At 42.5% G+C, this 12,292-nt stretch overlaps 1 protein-coding gene across 1 annotated transcript in view; it reads left to right on the plus strand.

Annotated features, from left to right (window-relative positions):
* Positions 1 to 8,715: 8,715 nt before the first annotated feature.
* The window catches only part of LOC145407015 (serine-arginine protein 55-like), a 70,485-nt gene continuing 66,908 nt past the window's right edge, over positions 8,716 to 12,292 (plus strand). The window contains exon 1 of the mRNA XM_080278031.1: positions 8,716 to 8,788. The gene's annotated coding sequence lies outside the window, so the exon portion shown is untranslated. The remainder of the gene's footprint in view (positions 8,789 to 12,292) is intronic.

Below are 12,292 nucleotides of genomic sequence, written 5' to 3' on the forward strand. Positions count from 1 at the left end.
GAGGGTTGGGAAAAAAAAAAAATGGAGAAATGAATTCCCCGAGCAAGGCAACTAAGGCCATATAGCCCCGCTGGGGTTACAGGAGGGAGCTACCCCTCCCAGCAACGGTAGCCCGGGCGAGGCTCGAACTTGCGACCTCCCAATCACAAGCTCAGCGCGCTACCACTGTGCTACCGTGCCCCCTTGGAGGGTTGGGAGTGGTCACCCTTCTTTGGGACTGGCTGAATGAGAGCAAACTTCAGGCAAGAAGAAAAGGTACAAGTTGACAGATAAAGGCGAAAGAGTTGGCCTAGGCAGGGTGTAAGCACAGAAGCACAGTTCTTGAGAACAACAGGAGGGACTCCATCAGGCCTATATGCCTTGTTAGTATTGAGGCCAGTGATGGCAGAAAATGCATCAGCTGAAGAAATCTTAATGTCAGCCATGAGGAAGTCAGAGGCGGGAAGTGATGGAAGAACAGCACCGGAATCGTCTAAGGTGGAATTGGAGGAGAAAGACTGTGCGAAGAGATCTGCTTTTATCAGTAGAAATAGCTACAGAACCATCAGAGTAGAAAAGAGGAGGGAAGGATGATGAGATAAAGTTGTTAGAAAGGTTTTTGGCAAGGTGCCAGAAGGAGCGGGAAGAATTCGAGTTGGATAGTTGTGAGCATTTAGTACGGATTGTGTGGGTAAAGTTGAAAATAGGAATACAAATGTGGGCGATTGTGTGTGTGTATGCGCCAATGCAAGATCGTGCTAGAAGAGTGAGAGAAGAGTTCTGGACAAATGTAGAAGTGTGCATGGAAAAGTTTGGAAGGAATGATAGAGTGTTTTTGATTGGTGATATGAATGGTAAAGTTGGGAATGTGAAGGTGGATGGAATAGTTGGTGAGTGGGGTGTGCCTGCTGAGATAGATGAGAATGGGAGTGCGTTAGTGGACATTTGTGCTGGGAGGGGGTTGGTGATAGCCAATACCCTCTTCAGGCATAAAATGATCCACAGGTATACATGGCGAATGATGAGAAGGGTGGGTGGTGAATTGAGTGAAAGGAAGGCAATGATTGATTATGTGTGTGTGGATGAAAGGATGCGAGGATGTATATTGGATGCAAGAGTTTATAGAGGTTGGGGGAGTGGACTTTCTGACCACTACTTGGTGGTGGCCAGAGTTAAAGTTCAAGTAAGATGGAGGAATAGAAGAAGGGAACGACGAGAGGAAAGAGTAGTTGCAAGGAGAGTGGAAAGGTTACAAGAGGATGAAAAAAAGGCAGAGTATAAGAGAGAAGTGGAGGAACGATTGGGCAAATATGAGTTGGAGCAGATGGGGGACGTGGAAGGTGTGTGTAGAATATTTACAGAAGAAATATGTGCAGCATGTGATGTGGTGTGTGGAAGGAAGAGAAGACGGAGGGGGGTGCAAGGAACAGCGTGGTGGACTGAAGAGGTGAAACGGGCTGTGGCACAAAAGAAGAAAGCATACAATGAATGGATGAGATATAGGGGCGTGGAAGAAGTTGAGAGGCGGAAGAGAGAGTTATATGTAGAAAGAAAGAGAGAGGTGAAAAGATTAGTAAGAGAGAGTAAGAAGAGAGTGGATGAGGAATTTGGAAGAAATTTGAGTGTAAAGTGGAGGGACTGTAAGAAAATGTTCTGGAAAGAGGTGAAAAGAGTAAGACAGGGTGGAAGTGAAGTTAGCAGGGGAGTGAAAGATAAAAATGGTAGATTACTAGTGGAGAAGGGAGAAAAAGTGAGAAGATGGAGAGAACACTTTAAGGAATTGTTGAACATAGAGGATGGAAGTAATGCGAGTATAAGTGGCTGGGGAATGGCTGGGAGAAGGAAGGAGGTGAGAAGACAGGAAGAAATCAGTAGGATAGAAGTTGTGGAAGCAATGAAGAAAGTTAAATCAGGGAAAGCCCCAGGAATTGATGGAGTGTGTGGTGAAATGCTGAAGCATGGGGGAGAGATAGTAGTAGAATGGATGTGGAAGATGTGCAGATTGGCCTGGGAGGAAGGTAGAGTCCCGGAGGATTGGAAGTCGGGTATAATTATTCCCTTGTACAAAGGAAAAGGGGAAAAAGAAGTGTGTGGTAATCATAGGGGCATTTGTCTTCTTAGTATAATAGGAAAAGTGTATGGTAGGATACTTATTGACAGAGTCAGAGAAAGAACAGAGAAATTAGTTGGAGAAGAACAGGGAGGCTTTAGGAAGGGAAGAGGTTGTGTAGATCAGATATTCATTCTCAGATCTTTAGTGGAAAAGTTTCTAGAGAAGGGAAAGAAGTTGTATGCGGCTTTCATGGATTTGGAGAAAGCATATGACAGGGTGGATAGACTAGGATTGTGGAAAGTGTTAAGAATATATGGAGTAGATGGGAAGTTGTTGAATGCTGTGAAGAGTATGTACGATGGTTCGAAGGCTGCAGTGCGTGTGGATGGTGAACTAAGTGAATTTTTCTCTTTGAAAGTTGGGTTGAAACAGGGATGTGTCATGTCTCCATGGTTGTTCAATCTGTACATGGATGGGGTAATAAAAGAGGTACAAGGTAGGGTAGTGGATGTTGGAGTGGCCCTGGTGAGAGAGGATAGTGTTTGGAAACTCCTGCACTGTTGTTTGCAGATGATACTGTGTTGTTGGGTGAAGACGAAGGGGAGCCGCAAGGCTTGGTGGATGAGTTTCAGAGAGTGTGTAAAACGGAATCTAAAGGTGAATGTAGGGAAGAGTAAAGTGATGGTCTTTGAGAGAGGTGAAGTCAGTGAATGTACAGCGAGGTTGGATGGTGAGGAATTGGAAAATGTGAGTACGTTTAAGTACTTGGGTAGTGTGATGAGTAAGGATGGAGGTTTGGAGGGTGAAGTGCTTGAAAGGGTACAGCAGGGAAGAAAGGTTGCTTGGTCTTTGAAAGCAGTGATAAGAAACAGGGAAGTGAGCATGGAAGTGAAAAAGTTACTACATGACAGTATTGTGATACCAACTCTAACGTACGGAAGTGAAGCTTGGACGTTGTTGGAAGGACACAAGTCAAGAGTGAGAGCCGTGGAAATGAGTTATTTAAGAGGAGCCTGTGGAGTCACATGGAGAGACAGGCTGACGAATGAGGATATAAAGGAGCGTTGTGGTGTTGATGTGGATGTGATAAGAAGCGTTATGAGGAACACACTGAGGTGGTTTGGCCATGTGGAGAGGATGGAGGGTGAAAGACTGATGAAGAGAGTGTATGTGAGTGAGGTGGAGGGGGAAAGAGGGAGGGGGAGGCCGAGGATGAGATGGAGAGATGGGGTGGAGAGGTATATGAGAGAGGGGGGTGTGAGTTGGGAGCAGGGGAGTGAAATGGCAGGGGACAGGGCGACTTGGAGGCGATTTGTTTGTGGCCACCCCAAATGGGATTGAGGCGTCTGGCAATAGATAGATAGAAATTATTTTTAGCAGAGCGAAGAACAGACTTAGCACGATTCCGGGCAGAAATGTAAAGATGATGTGATTCGGGGGTGGGTTGGCTTCAGTACCTTTTGTAGGCCCTCTCCTTGTTGCGGACAGCATTAGAACAAGCGTGATTAAACCAAGGCTTTCTTGCGTTAGTCAAAGGATATGAGAAAGGAATGTATGCTTCCATGCCCAAGAGAATAACCTCTGTAATGCGCAAGGCACACTCAGATGGCTCCCAGCCATGGAAGCAATAATCATTCCAGGGAAAAATCAAAGAAGTACTGCCTGAGGGCCTCCCAATCTGCGGCTCCAAAATGTCACAGATGACGTTTCCCTGAAGGGTCCACAGGCCGTACCAAAGTGATATGACTGGTTAAGGTGATAAGGTTGTGATCGGAGGAGCCCAACGGAGAGAAAAGATTAACAGTGTAAGCAGAAGGATTAGTTGTAAGGAAGAGGTCAAGTATGTTGGAGCTCTCTCCAAGGCGGTCTGGGATACGGGTAGGGTGCTGTACAAGCTGCTCTGGGTCATTAAGGATAGAAAACATGTAGGCTTGTTCACCAGGTGGATCAGTGAAAGGAAAAGAGAGCCAAAGGTGGTGGTGAACATTGAAATCTCCTAAAATGGAAATTTCAGAGAAAGGAGAAATGGATAGAATGTGTTCCATTGTAGAAGTAAGATAGTTGAAGAAATTTTTATAGTCAGTAGAATTACAGGATAAGTAAACAGCGCAGATATATTTAGTCAGAGAATGACAGGAAAGCCAAAGCCAGAGTGTAGAGAATTCAGAAGAATCGAGTTCAGGAACACGAGAGCAAGATAAGTCGTTGCGTATATATACACAACAGCCACCTTTGGCTTTGAAATGAGTATAGAGAAAGTAGGAGGATACAGAAAACGGTTTGCTGTCAGTTGCCTCAGACAGCTGAGTCTCAGTTAGAAAAAGGTGAGGTTTAGAGGAGGAAAGGTGGTGCTCAACAGAGCAAGGTTAGACGAAAGGCCGCGAATGTTGAAGAAATGAAGAAGATGAGAGTCAGACAGTGGTTCCAGGCACCTCGAGTCATCACCGGGAGAGGGGCGGAAGGTGGGGGCATTTAAGGTCCCCCCCACCTCTGGGGACTCCGAGGCTGGGTGATGAGACGCCATGATTTTTTTTTTAATTTTGGAAAAGGAAGTGTAGTGTGTACTGTGCATGTAGTTTGGTGTAGATAATTAGAGAAATTTGTGTCGGAGAGCATGCTGGCCTACTCTCTGAGTAACTGAGACACTGAAAAAGTTCAGCAAAGGTGAATGGTCAGGAACTAGTCCTGAGGGCTTATGAAACGGGAGCTCCAGCACTCCCTGTCATCAGCTTTCCATCCACCTAGGGAGTACTGCCCTGCTCGACTGGTGTTACAGTCTACTGGTGTGAAAAGGGTCTTAAATAGGTTTAAATAGGTGCTATGCATGTCCGGTAGGGAGTTATTTAGGTGGCTTTCAAAGTTAGGCTGGGTTAAGGTCCTTCAGTACAAGTCCAGGAGGCTGGGGCCCACTATCCGGATGGGACCACTTTCCGGACATGCCTTTGGCTCTATTACTTCAGATTGTAGAGGGATTACTGTACCTGTCTATGCTCTGTCTTCTTTTACAATAAACATTTCAGTTTAATTCAAGAGTGGTCAATACAGTATTTGAAATAATCATCCTGGGGAAATACTGATAGCATTGTCAGAGTCTGCTAAAAGCTTCAAAAAAAATGTAGATGCATATTTAAGGGCAAAATTGCAAATCTGACAACACAGCCCACTCCCTGCTTGAATGTCCTCCACTCTAAGAAGCGAACACAGGTAAATGCATGTAAATACCTGTACAAGCATATGAAAGAGGATTCTCATTCAGGAATGGTGTGCTGGAATTAGGTGGAATGTTTAAGACATGTCACTAGACCTCTTAATACACTTACAACTTTAAACAAAATTGACATTCATCAACTATTCCATGGCCCAGCGTGGGATGAATCTGAGGATTTTTTGGTCTGCAATCCACTCCTTTTCCACTTGACCATTACCTGCGGTTTCCAAGTGCAACTATTTTATTCACTTTCAGGAGGCAAGATAAGCGCTGCCCTTTGATGTATCATTATCAAAATATGATACAGGCAATGCATACCCGGTACCAGTACTTCAACTAAAGTTTCTTGGATATACTTTAACAGTTTTGGTTAGAAGTTTTATTAAACTTCCAATGCTTTTCTTAAACACCAAAATGAATTGGAAGTATTGTATTCATTTCAGTTATGGTTGGTGTAAAAAAAAAAAACACCAGTATCGGTACTGCATACATTACTACTTCATAATGTTAGGTCTTCTGACACCTGGTAGCTGGCAGGGATTAGTAACTAAAAAAAAAAAGAAAAGGAAAAACAATGAGTACATAGAGCCATATACACAACCTATTTGTATTATAAAGGTAAAGTTTTCTATTCATCCTACCACACTGTACAGAAAGGCTCCAACAGGCTTGTATGAATCAGCCTAGGGCATCTAATGGCAGTTCTCCAAGCTGCTTGATCTCTGGCAGCCTCCCTATCCAGTTCCTTATCGCTGAGATCGTATTCCATGACCTTGTCCCTGATCTTTTTCAATATGCCTCTCACAACCCTACCCTCAATGTTCACACTTCTCACTTTCCACAACCCAGTTGTGATCCTTCATCCTCTCCACATGCCCAAACCATCTCAATCTGCCCCTCCTCATCACAGCATCAATACACTCCAGCCCCCTCCTTCCTCTCAACTCTTCATTTGTAAACCTAGCCTCCCCAGGCCTCACATTCAAGGACGCACCCACACCAATCTAATCAGTCATTTCTGGACGTCTGAGCCTCCAAACATGCTCTTCCTTTACTGCCCAGGTCTCACTACTAAACAGCAATACACTCCTAATACATGCCACATACAAAGATCTTTTAGCATGGGGGGAGAGCCTTCTCAGTGTCAGGAGAGGCAACAGCCCCCTGAACTCCCTATAAACACTCCTGACCCTAGCCACAGTCCCATCTCCTGCCCATAACATATCCTCCAAATAACATGACTTCCACATACTCATGACACTCACTAGGAAGATCAATCCCTTCAAATCTAACAATCTCTACATGCTCTCCCTGACACACATACAGTATATACATATATATGTGAAAGTCACTAGTTTTGTTGAAGCTGGAGTATGTACTTGTTTCAACTGTTGTCTCCACCTAAATGAGGAAAATTCAGGAGCTGGAACAAACACAGTGAGCTTCCACAAAGAAACTGAAGCAACTACTTTAGCACTGCACAGAATCACCATGATCAACGGGGACTTAAAGCGTTAAACATTTACTCTACGAAGATGAGATACTGCATTATTTATATCTGGAAAATACTTAGAAATGTAGTCCACAGCCCTGCAACACCCAAAGAAAGAACTGTTGGATGTCAGCACCCTCAAATAACTCCAGGAAATCCGTAGATGCAATCACTCAATGCCTGAACACAACCCATGCAGTTTCATAAATGCAGGACCTTGACTATTGTATTCAATTGCCTTCCACAAACTCTGTTCAAGAGTAAACTTGATAAATTCTTGAAGGGGTTTCCTGATGAACCTCCCATTCCACAAATACCTACCCCACCGGGAGTTGAAAGCAACTCCATACCAGAATAGCTCAAGCACAGCAGAAAGGAGGGCATATGTGGAGATGTCAGACTCCCAAGTACCATGGCGAGGACACCTCAATGCAGAACAAGTAAGACCAATATGATATATATGGATATTCCAATGTTGTCATTGCTGAATCTGATAAAGAGGCATCAAGTTAGTAACTTTCCATGGCCTAACCCTGACACCAAATTGAAGTGTTCATTTGCATCTTGCAATGAACACAATACAGGTGTATATTGCAGAGTTAAACTGTCAGTCAACAACATTACCATCCTTATGTCCTTATCACACCACCATGAAGTAATATAATAAATGAAAGTTACAGTCCTCAGGCCAGTTGCACTTTTATTGTCCACGCATATTTTAGCATACAAATCTGTTGAAAAGCAATTAAACCATCATGTAACATCATTGGACTGAGCAAAGTAATAATGGATAAATTACCATCATGAAATCTGGTAGTACGCCCGGTAAATAAATAATGACGTGGCAATAATTCCAAATGGGGTACTAATTCCTGGGATCAAGCCGGTACCAGAGATGAAAAAAATGTTACAGAAGGTGAAGTCTGCGACTAAAAATCAGTGGCAACCTAGCAATATCACAGATGAGTCGAGTTCTGGGAAGAAAATACTACCTAATAAGGCCAGACTACAACACATGAGGCCGGTTAACAATCACTCCGCCAGCTTTCACAGTAATTCAAGGAAAAATACACAAATTCACTTATCACAGGCCAGTGCTGTACACCCACAAGTGTATGTATATGCTAAACTAGACACAAGAAGCACTAACAGTGGGTCAGCGGCAAAGCATCTTCAGGCCACGAGTGTGAACACAGCGACCGGGAATGAGAAAACGGTAGAAAATCTTTATTCGCCATGATCATGTGCGCCGCCATTATCAAGTGACTCTCGTCCTTGCGCTTATGTCAAATTTCCCTTAGCCTGTTTAAGAACTACCTTTATAATAGAAATTTATATCAAGTATTTATTAAGAAAACTAAAGAAAGAAAACTTAGCACTATTTAATCTCGATTATTAATGAACTCTGCTAAGAACATTTTGGAACAAGACTATAATAGGCTCACAAGCTAGCAGATAACTTTCATCTCTATATAAATAATAAATCGGTGAAGTGAGACCAATACACTGCCATTATTATTGTAATATAAAACTGCAGCGTCTCCCCCCAGAGTTACTTTCATAATAAATCGATAGCAACTTAGTGTAACTTCAACGCTCTAGGACATTTTAATCACATTGCTCCATGTTTATCTTACATGATACGGATTTTTTTTTTTTTTTTTTGTTAGAACTTGTCCCAGTGCAAGCAAAACAGACTTTATTCGCGAATCTTCAGTCTAGTTTGTCTTCTGTCAATTGTTTAGCTAGATCTCTCAGGTAAGCTTAAAGATGGTTGATCTGCTGCTTCAAAATATAATGACACCTATGTCTAGCAGAAACTCCCACTTCGTACAGGAATTTTGATAGGTTATTGCTGAAAAAAGTGTTAGTCTAAATACACTGATGCATCTGGTAATTTATTGCAGTCTGTATTGAATAAGTGGCTTACATCTTAGAATTTGTCACTCATAAAACGAGTCTTTCAAAGTTAACACTAGGCACTTGATATGTGTAGTGACGCCCACACACTGCATTAACATTGACGTTTTCTCAGACTTTATCTACCTTTCGTAAGGTATCAGAATCGAACTCACCACCTTAGAGCCCTAGCATCTTGATTGGTCCATTCTTTAGTTGGGTTATGCGTTGTTTCATGATCATCAAGTCAATGTTTACCAGTACCGTGGTGTAATGGTGTTGCCAGTTAGTGTTATCCCCAGTATGATTAATTTAGCAAAATGTAAATAACATAACCTTTGCACTACTGGAGAGAGCATTTAGAGGTAAAGATGCAGTGTATGTCTGATGCCATCTACTTTTGTTTTCCTCTCTTGTAACTTTTAACCTCTCATTTAGTAAAAAGATGAACTTGCATGAATGAAGCCAGCTATTAACCATCAGTCTGTACGCTGATCTTATTTGTGAAGAATGAGCATGACACAAGCATTCCCAAGCGTTCTTGCCCTTGTGTACCTTATTGCCAGAATTTGCTGTTCATTGAATGTGCATGGATAATACTTTGATCCTATTCTTTGCCAGGTGGCTCTTCATTGCAAAGCTCATGGTGTACAACATAGAAGTTCCTCAGTTAATGAAAAAATGTCAAAGTCAGCTTTCTAGGGGACTTCGGACAAGAAGGGGTGTGTGCACTGTGTTCCATAGAATTTTTTTCCTCATGGTTGGTCATGTCATCAGAATTCAGAGGTTTTGGTGCAAGCTGATTCACTGCCTCTTAATGGCTGCACTTTAGGCCTATGTGTGTTTATGGATAACAGTTTCACTGTTTATGAGGATTTGTTTTGCATGTAATTGACTGCTACTCTTTTATTCACCGCTTAATGGTTCACCACTTGTGCAATAATTTACAGATTATTGAATAAATCCATCAAACATAGTATCCCAGTTCATGCACCGATGTTTGCTGTTAAGTGGTTGTTATGCTGCTGTCGTATTCATTCTGAATGTTACTGCTGCAGAAATTCATCATCTATCTATCACTTCAGTTCAGTTCAGTTGAATGTCGGGGGTAATGCCTTTACAACGGCACCCCCTAATGTATCTTCTTACAGTCTGGGTCTTTTTGAAACTTGTCTAGCGCTTTCAGTTTTTTTGGTTCTTATCTGCCAAAATTTAAATAATACTGATTTACTTTCTTCTAATGTGCTGCTGTTGAAGAGCAGATTTCCTACTATTGAGTCTTCATCCTCTTGGTATGGTCGCTAATCTTATTGCTTTCTCAATCATTTGTTCTTTCTGTACCTTGAAACGATGTTTACTATCATTTATCATAATTCCCAGATACTTTATTTTATTAGTGACCATTATTCACGCAATTTCCCGCAGCTTTTCCATTTTATTAAATACTATTATTTTACTCTTCTGTCTATTTATTTCTAATCCGCACTCTCTACTTACATTTATTACTGCCTCTATAACTCTCTCTGGATCTTCCACACACTGTTCCAACAACATACCATCATCAGCGAAAAAAAGGGATGTGATTTTGTGTACATCATCCTTATAGCCTATAACTAATTCTTCTAGTTTCTACATTATTCTATAGGTTACTAATTTAAACAATGTAGTGGACCCCCTATCATCATCATCATCATCATCAGCCGTTTGAGTATCCACTGCAGGACTGGCCTATCCCGACTGAAGTCGGGACGATACAGCCAATGTATCTCTACCAAGTGGCTTAGGCTGTCTAGTAGAGATTGTATGTAGGGTGAGAAGTGCTTGTTAGTGTAATTGTAGTGTTGGAGTGGCTTTGAATGTGTGTGTAGTCTGTGAACCAAGTGTAATCGGCCCGCACAAGCCGACTGGGTGCAAGCATACTTTACAGTAAGCGACACTGGTTCAACCACAGCACCCCTGGTGTCCGCTAATGCTGTACGTGGCCGGGTGAACACTCCCAAAGTTTATTACCCTGGCGGGGCGCAAACCCTGGTCCACCCGTGTACGAAATGCACACTCTACCGCTGTACCACAGGACCCCCTATACCCCTGTCTTATTCCGCTAGTTACAATCCTAGCAACATTCGCGGCCTTTCTTCTAACTTTGCTCTGTTGAGCACCACCTTTCCTCCTCTAAACCTCACCTTCTTTTTCTAACTGAGACTCAGCTGTCTGAGGCAACTGACAGCAAACCCTTTTCTGTATCCTCCTACTTTCTCTATACTCATTTCAAAGCCAAAGGTGGCTGTTGTGTATATATACGCAACGACTTATCTTGCTCTCATGTTCCTGAACTCGATTCTTCTGAATTCTCTACACTCTGGCTTTGGCTTTCCTGTCATTCTCTGACTAAATATATCTGCGCTGTTTACTTATCCTGTAATTCTACTGACTATAAAAATTTCTTCAACTATCTTACTTCTACGATGGAACACATTCTATCCATTTCTCCTTTCTCTGAAATTTCCATTTTAGGAGATTTCAATGTTCACCACAACCTTTGGCTCTCTTCTCCTTTCACTGATCCACCTGGTGAACAAGCCTACATGTTTTCTATCCTTAATGACCTAGAGCAGCTTGTACAGCACCCTACCCGTATCCCAGACCGCCTTGGAGAAAGCTCCAACATACTTGACCTCTTCCTTACAACTAATCCTTCTGCTTACTATTACAGATTTTTTATGAATGGAGGATGCCAGTAATCTGGTGTAAAGATTATCTTTTTTTTTCATTTGTCTTTCCTTCCTCTGCTGTTATTTAAAAAAAAAAAAAAAAAAAAAAAAATCTTTGCTTCACTTAGCCTCTGGAACTTTTCAAGGAGGTACTTGAAGGCTGGACTAGTCTTGTCCATTGCCTTAACAATGTTCTTCATCAGGCCCAGCTTGATGTGTAAGGGTGGCAAGAGAATCTTCCCTAGGTCAACCAGTGGGGGATGCTGAACATTTTTCTGCCCTGGTTCCAACGACTGTCAAAGCAGCCAGTCTCGCTTGATGTAGTGCGAATCTCGTGCTTGATTGTTCCATTCAGAAAGACAGAGCAGCAGTGCTTGGTGTTTCTGGCATGTAGACCTAGCAAGAGAGTAACAATCTTCAAATTACAGCAGAGCTGCCACTGATGTGAGTTGTAGTTTATGAAACTCAGGAGATGCTCCACATTGTCTTAGGTTTCCTTCATATGTGCTGCATGACCAACTGGAATTGAAGGCAGTGTGTTTCCATTATGTAGCAAAACTGCTCTGAGGCTGGTCTTTGATGAGTTGATGAACAGCCTCCACTCAGAAGACTCATAAGCGATACTGAGAGCCGTCATCAATCCACTGGTGTCCTTGCAGGCCACAAGTTCTCTTTCCATAAAGAAGAATCACACGAGGTCTCTTTGGTGGTCATGAAACGTGGAAATCCAAACATCACTCACCAGTAGATTCCACTGCTGTAGCCTCGACCCAATTGCCTTATTCTTAGGCAATTCTAAATCTCTGACAAGATCGTTGAGTCAGGTCTGCATTATGAGCTGTGGCTCAAAAGGAACTTGTGGAGGAAAAGCTGGGTCATGTGATGTAGGATGCTTAAGAATGCAGCTTTCAACATTTTCCTCTTCCTCATCTGACTCCAGTGTGAACGCT

The sequence above is a fragment of the Coenobita brevimanus genome, chromosome 72 (assembly GCF_032717465.1).
Source record: "Coenobita brevimanus isolate Jiangsu-jjx chromosome 72, ASM3271746v2, whole genome shotgun sequence".
Taxonomy (NCBI): Eukaryota; Metazoa; Arthropoda; class Malacostraca; order Decapoda; family Coenobitidae; genus Coenobita; species Coenobita brevimanus.